Here is a 7,628-nt window from a genome sequence, read left to right on the forward strand (position 1 = left end):
GAGGCGCCGTCGTCGAGGCCTCCCGCAAGCAGCCCCATCCCCTGCATTGGTGCGGACCGCGGCCCGGCTGGCTCTTGTGCCCCAGGAGTCCTGCGGCCCCCGTCGGGTGGGAGGATGGGGCCCAGGGAGGAGACCAGACACACGGGCTCCGTGGGGAGTGCACGGCGGGGTGAGCTCCCGGGGCCCGACTCAGGGCAGCCGAGGGCCACGCTGCCCGGACGCTGGGAAAGGCCGGAGAGCAGGGTCTCCCAGGACTTCGCTATCGCATCTCGGTCAGTCGGCCCGCGAGGCATTTCCTGTCTGCCCTGAGCTCAGGAAGGGGTCAAGGACCCGGCCCTGTTTCCAAGGGCTGCTCCCTCGGACTCCCGCCCTGCGCCAGGCGCCCAGGAGCTGAGAGGCCCGCGGGGGCTCAGAGGCAGAGGACGTCATTGGCTCAGCCTCTGTCCTGTACCCAGACACCGACCGCGAACCCCAGGAGCAAACCCCAGGCCAGGCGCCGGCAAGACACGGCCCTGGGGTATCAGCGGCAGGACCCCAACCACAGGACCCCTGCCACCCCTGGGCCCTCACCTCCTCCCTCACCCGCTCTGCCCCTGTTGCCCCTGTCCTCTGCCCACGGAGAGCTCGAACTCACCCCGGCCGGTCCGCCCCTTGCTGCAGCTGAGTGGACTCCCTGGAGCCTCTCCCTTGTTGCCCCCCGTACCCCCTGCACCCCTCTGCGCCCCCCCTCTCCCTCCACAGCGCAGTGTGAGGGGAGGGGACATCTCTGTGCCCTTGAGTTCTGGGCTCAGCACTGGCAGGGCTGTTGGTGGGGCTGGCTGGGCTGCCTGACCTCATGGGCCCACGTCAAGCCCACTCCCCTCGGATGACTCCACAGACCAAACCCCCAGATTGGGATTCTGGGGCCCGGGGCGCAGGCTCGGGGAGGCTCAGGTGTCACGTGTGCGGGCAGTGATTTGTGGGGCAGGGCGGAACTTAGAGACACTCGGGCGGTCCCCCACCAGGGCTGACAACCCTCTTCGCCATCTCAGCCCCCACCTCTCCCTGCAGGGACCCCTGGGTCCCACAGCAACACCCTCTCCCTGTGGTGCTTGCCCTCCACCTTGTGTTCCCTCTGCTGCCTCAGCCCACGGGCCACAGCCCCCCAGGCTGTGATCCCACCTCGGCCCCTCCCCTCCTGTGCGCCTCAGTCCATCCCCGACACCCCTGCCCAAGCCCCATCCCCACCCCTTCTGCCCACTTTGCTCCCATGTGCCCCGCCCCGCCCCTCAGGTTCCTCCCCGGTCCCCTGTGTGCTTTGCGTGTCCCCCATCCACGTCCCGACCTCCCCGTCCCTGTCCCCCCAGCCCAACGGTCCCAGTCAGAGTCCCGGAGACAGATTCCTGTGACTGAGTTTATTGATGAGTCCAGGCCTTCTGGGGAAGTCCTGGTGGGGAGGGGCACGTGGCGAGAGGGCCGCATGACGGAATGCTTCAGGGCTGGCTCGGTGTCTGGAGCCTCCAGACTAGGCGAGGGGAGGGCGGGGCCTCACACACTCGGGCCCCAACCCAGTCACCCCCAGACAGAGATGAAGGACAGGTGGGCGCTGGGCGGGGCACGCAGGCCAAGGAGGCCGGGCCACTCAGCAGTTTGCTCAGACACTCGCTCAGAGACCCAAGGCTGGTTCCAGAACTCCAAACCAGTGCAAACGACTTAGTGCAAATTAATTCAGGAGGGACGGGGAAGCGGAGTCCTGGACGCTCTGGGTCCTCTGAGCAAAGGATAGAGGAGAGAAGAGTAGAAAAAAGTCAGAGAAAAGGATGAAGAGGAGGAAGGGAGGGTGGTGATGGTCTCCTGGACGTGGCAGGGTGGCCGCAAAGATGGAATTGCCGGGCGGTGGGTGGGTGCGGCCGCGGGTGCCGCTGGTTCGTCCGGTGGTGTGGGTCGTCTGTTCCTTTGGCTTAACCTGCAGGCAGAGACCAAACATGAGGGTGGGGCAGGGCAGGCAGGCCAGGGGGCCTCGGGAGGGGTGCCTGCGCCCACCTTCCAGAGCTGGTTTCTGAGTCAAGTGGTGTAGTGGTTCCAGAATGCAGCATATTCTTGGATCAGAGCTAGAAGGACTTGAAGAAGTCCGGGTTCCAAGGCCCAGGCATGAGCTGGGTAGCACCATTTCTGCGGGTCGGGAGAGAGTGAACGCTCGTCTTTTGGCCCGGCCCCACCCCTCCCTCCCCCCTGGGTGGCGGGGGACCCCTCACCTTGTCGTCTTGAGGGTTCTGGGGTCTAGAGAGCAGCATAGTGTATTGGCTCCTTCAGGAAAGCAAAGGAACAGAGATGCTGGTGCCCAGCTCCCCACGGGGCCAGCCAAGGATGTTCTATGGGAAAGAAGATGGCATGAGGGCCGGATGCGGCTCAGTCAGCCTGGGGGCCGTGGCCTGTACACACACTTACCAGGGAGGCCGGACGGCATCCTGTCTGTCCTCACCGTCACGCCGGACCATATCATGTCCCTCTGAACATGTCCTACCTACCGCCCGGCCTTCGGTGGCTGGCAGACACGTCCACCCCCGCCGGAGACGTGACTGTGGGAAAACAGGAAGATGCTGGTTGAGTGGGCAGAGGCGGCGGTGGGGGTCGCGGGGGAGGCGGGCTGGACACTCACCCTCGTCTCCGGTCCGAGCGCAGAGGCACCGATCTCTGCTCCATCATCACCCGCAGAGGCCCGCTTGGCCACGGACTCGGAGGCCAGTGCCCCCTGGCTCCCCGCCAGGCTCCGGCTCCTCACCCCCGCTTGCGCCCCAACCTCCCCCCCCCCCGGAGAACTCCCACTCACTCCACCCCGCCCGCCTCGCCTAATCTGGTCTCGCCAGTGCCCTTGACTCCCCTGGGTGCTGTCCTGTCTACCATGCCAGTCCCAGAGGTGAGCGGTGAGGGCGTACAGTGTCCCCAAGTGCCGGGGGCCCTCCCGCACCAGCCCCTGGGCCGCAGTGCCTCGTGGGAACGGCGCGTCCGCAGGCCAGGCCCCCAGCAGCCTCCTTGCTGCGGGAATCTCTCAGGGGCCCATCCTGCGGCCACCGCTCCCTCCAGGTGACAACCCGCTGCGGTTCCCCGCGCACTGCTCCTTCTGTCCCTTTCTCCAGCCCTCGAGGCTCCGGCTCAGGCCGTGGGAGGCCTGGCCGGAGCTGCTCCTGTACCTTCTCCTAAATGAATTGCAGTGGGTGAGGTGGCGGCTGGGGACCCTGCGGTCCTGAGTCCCCTGCCTCGTCCTGTCCGACCCGGGCCTGGAATGCCCCCCGCAAGTGCTGGATCTCTGCGGCCCCCTGTCACCTCCCTCGCTGGCAGCCCTTCCTCTTCTCCCCGCTACTCTCTCGAAATGCTCTTCCCGCCTGGGACGGCCTGCGGCCCCCAGCCTGCCTGGTCTCAGCTCCCCCTGAGACGGTGTCCCCTGTGCTGCCTGCCTTGCCATCATCCCCGCTCTGCCGGGCAGTCACCCGCTTCACCTCGCCGGCCTTGCTCCCAGAGCCTCCTGGTGCAGAGGCCAGTGGAGCAAGGCCCAGGGAGGGGAAGGGGACTCACCTGGCCCGGCAGACCGCTGTCTCCACCTGCCCACGGCTGCCAGCTACACCGCTACGGCCCCTGGCCCCGGGGCGCACCACTCTCCAACTGCCCCTGTCCACCAGCCGCCACGACCTGAAACCAGAATTGACCGGGATGAATGTCTGGCTCCCCCCTCTTCCTCCTGCACCCCCAGCTTGGGCCCGTCACTCTCCAGCCGATGCTATCCTGCCTCCTGAGCACCTGGGAGCCCGCACCTCGTCCCCGCCAGGCTCCCAGGTGCCCGCCAGCCCTGCCCAAGCCAGCCCCTCAGCCCCTCTCCGCTCCTGCCAGACTCCAGATTCCAAGGTGATCCTTGGCCCACGCACACGTCCCTGCACCCCGCTTCCCCACGCTTCCCTGGTTACCCCTCGGCTCCCCCGCTTCCCCAGTTTCCCCCGAGCCCCCCCATCCCTCCCACCACCCCCCTCCCACACCCTGCTGCCTGGGCCCTAGCCCGGGCTTTTTCTAACTGGAGTAGCCCCGCCCAGAGCTCCCGCCCCTGCTCCGCCAGCCAATCAGAGCGGGGACCGTGCTTGGGGCCACCACAAAGCCCACCTCCGCCGGCTCGGTCTAGCGCACGTTCCTCGCCTGTCCTGGAATTCTCCAAAGAGGGCCTTCCCCGCACCCCTCCTTTGGCATCCTGTACACAGGGCTTGGCATTGTCCCCAAGCCTCCCCTCCCCCCTTCCCTGGGTTGAAACGGTCATGTCCCCTCAGGGCGGACCGTGCCGTGCAGGCGGCTCCCCGCCCAGCCCCCACTGGGCGCACACTCTGCCCTTGGATGGAAGTCCTAGCTGGGGCCCCAGGGGCTCAAGTGAGACTTGGGGACGCCTTCTGCCACCACCATGGCTGAGACCACATTTTACCCCAAGATCCCAGGGTCCACGGAGAGGTCCCGCGGGGTGCGCTGGGGGGTCAGGGCTCAGGCTGGGCCCGAGGAAGGGCCCGAGGTCTGCCTGGGTCAGGCGGCACCAGCGCCCAGCTCCAGGACCGTCTAGTTGATGGTGCCTATCGCAAGCACAGCAGGTTTTATGTGGTGGGCTCCCCGTTGTGGCCGGGGCGCCCCGTCCCCTCGCCACTGCAGTCCGTCGTCTGGACGCGGCACGCCTGCCGTGTCCCGCAGCTCACGGGTGCGCTCTGGTGACAAGCCGTGCAGCCTCACAGCCCTGCCGCGGCCGCCCTATGCACCACCGCCCGGGACACTCTGCCGTTCAGTCAGAACAAAGACCTGTGATCTTCGAGCCCCCCCAGCCACCCCTGGATACCCCGTCCTTGGGGCGGCCACCTTGGCCTTGAGGGGGCGGGGGGAATTGGGACCCTGCAGTCCAAAGGGCTGGGCCACCAAATCTAGGGTGCTGGTGCCATTGGGTGGGGTCACGTCTAAACAAGGGACCCCGAGCTTTACAGGGTCTCCCGCACCTCGGAGAGAGCCTTGGGGAGACCCTGCTCCTGGGAAGCACGTGAAGTGCTGCGTGTCCCCTGCCAAACCTGAGAGCCAGCTTTTGCCATGGGTGAACCCCCAAGTTTACAGTGGAAAACCCAGCCTTTGCTATGGGTTAACCCCAAATTTACATTCGGAAAACCCCAGGCTTTGCTATGAGTGGACCCCCAAACTTACAGTGGGAAAACCCCAGGCTTTGCTATGGGTGAACCCCAAATTTACAGTGGGAAAACCCCAGGCTTTTCTATGAGTGGACCCCCAAACTTATTGTGGGAAAACCCAGCCTTTGCTATGGGAGGACCCCCAAGCTGGGAAGAGGTGGACCCCCACATCTGGCCGTAAGCAGACCCCAGCCGCGGCCAACCTGGGCAGCGATGTCCGAGCCTGCGCTGCCGCCTCGCGGTCGCTTCTGGCTCCACACCCACAGCTGCTTGGTGCCACTCAGGGGTGAACGGCCTGTGGTATTGGCCCAAGGCAAGGAAAAGAGACCCCCCCACAATCCTCTTGCACTTGGCAGGGCAGCACCCAGTACCCTGCTGCTGGAGGCCCGTGGGAAGGGTCTCCCTCTGAAGCCGATTGCACGTAGCCCGAGGCGTGGGGAGGACTCATTGCTCCCCAGTGCCCCCTCTCGTCTCCGTAACTTCAACAGTGCAGCCGAGGGTGACTCAGATGGGGTAACCTGGGATGGCTCGGATGAGCGCCCCATCTTGCCGACGGTCCTTGTGGACCACGCGGTATCTGGCCGAGTTGGACCCGGCACGCCGTGCAAGTGGATCCCGGTCACGGACACCCAGGTCAGCGATGTCCGAGCCTGCACTGCCGCCTCGCGGCCGCTTCCATCTTCACATCCACAACCACTTAGCATTGTTTAGGGGTGTGACCAGCTCACAGGGTGGCCCCTCATGCAGGGGGCGGTGCCCAGGGCCCTGTACTGCCGGTGGCCTGTGCGGCAGGTGTCCCTCCGGAGCTTGGGCTGTGACTCTCGGGTCCCATCATGTCCTCATCACTCCAGGACACGGGGTCCCACTATTCCCATAACCCCTCTCACCCCATGGCCTTGGACACACGGGGCCACGACCCTAGGCGGCGATGGGACCACCCCCAGCAGTGCATGGGCTCCAGGGCAGACCCACGGTGCTCTGTTCGGGAAACGCACCTCCATGGGCTCGTGAGGGTCCCGGAGCACAGCGTGGGGAACTGACCGGCCACAGAGCATGCTTGCCCATCGAGATCCCCACCGTTTAATGGTCCCTAGGCACTAGGGTGCCCCTGCACCCTACATTGGTGGCGGCACTCGCGCGAACGGCTGCCCTGCCGCGGCAGAACCCGGAAGCAGCGGCACGCCCAGATCTTTAGCATCTCAAACAGCAGAACTGCATGGAGATGTTAATGACTGGCTGTTAGGGTCTGAGGTTCACACTGGAGGCAGATTTGGGCTCAGTAAAAAGCCCGGAGTTCTGGAGTACTGCCTTTGGTGTGCCGCCGTCCTTGTGCCTGGCAGACGTGACGTGGGACCCACACCGCGGGACCTCAGACGGGGACCCATGGCTGAAGCTGCGATGTGGCCTGACCTGGGGACTGGGGTAGCACGGACGAGCGCCCCATGTCCCTGAAGACCCTCGTGGACCACCGCGGAATGTCTTGAGCGGACCCAGGAGGCTGTGCGGGTGGACCTGTAATGCTGTAGGAGTGGATCCGGGACGCCATACCGTCAGACCTGGGACACCACGTGGGCGAACCCCAGCTGAAGATGTGTGAGCCTGCACTGCCGCCTCGCGGCCGCTTCCATCTTCACATCCACAACCACTTAGCATTGTTTAGGGGTGTGACCAGCTCACAGGGTGGCCCCTCATGCAGGGGGCGGTGCCCAGGGCCCTGTACTGCCGGTGGCCTGTGCGGCAGGTGTCCCTCCGGAGCTTGGGCTGTGACTCTCGGGTCCCATCATGTCCTCATCACTCCAGGACACGGGGTCCCACTATTCCCATAACCCCTCTCACCCCATGGCCTTGGACACACGGGGCCACGACCCTAGGCGGCGATGGGACCACCCCCAGCAGCGCATGGGCTCCAGGGCAGACCCACGGTGCTCTGTTCGGGAAACGCACCTCCACGGGCTCGTGAGGGTCCCAGAGCACAGCGTGGGGAACTGACCGGCCACAGAGCATGCTTGCCCATCGAGATCCCCACCGTTTAATGGTCCCTAGGCACTAGGGTGCCCCTGCACCCTACATTGGTGGCGGCACTCGCGCGAACGGCTGCCCTGCTGCGGCAGAACCCGGAGGCAGCGGCACGCCCAGATCTTTAGCATCTCAAACAGCAGAACTGCATGGAGATGTTAATGACTGGCTGTTAGGGTCTGAGGTTCACACTGGAGGCAGATTTGGGCTCAGTAAAAAGCCCGGAGTTCTGGAGTACTGCCTTTGGTGTGCCGCCGTCCTCGTGCCTGGCAGACGTGACGTGGGACCCACACCGCGGGACCTCAGACGGGGACCCATGGCTGAAGCTGCGATGTGGCCCGACCTGGGGACTGGGGTGGCTCAGACGAGTGCCTCATCTCTCTGATGACCCTCGTGGACCACTGCGGTATCTGGCTTGAGCGGATCCGGGATGCCGCT

At 65.5% G+C, this 7,628-nt stretch overlaps 1 long non-coding RNA gene across 1 annotated transcript; it reads right to left on the minus strand.

Moving 5' to 3' along the window:
- Positions 1–1,379: 1,379 nt before the first annotated feature.
- On the minus strand, positions 1,380–3,961 carry LOC105070387 (uncharacterized). Its single transcript, XR_012509474.1, has 5 exons — positions 2,639–3,961; positions 2,428–2,558; positions 2,235–2,351; positions 2,023–2,151; positions 1,380–1,945 (listed from the first exon to the last, which is right to left on the minus strand). It is a non-coding gene; the product is annotated as an uncharacterized LOC105070387 (long non-coding RNA).
- Between the last annotated feature and the right edge of the window lie 3,667 nt (positions 3,962–7,628).

Source organism: Camelus bactrianus, chromosome 10, assembly GCF_048773025.1.
Source record: "Camelus bactrianus isolate YW-2024 breed Bactrian camel chromosome 10, ASM4877302v1, whole genome shotgun sequence".
NCBI lineage: Eukaryota > Metazoa > Chordata > Mammalia > Artiodactyla > Camelidae > Camelus > Camelus bactrianus.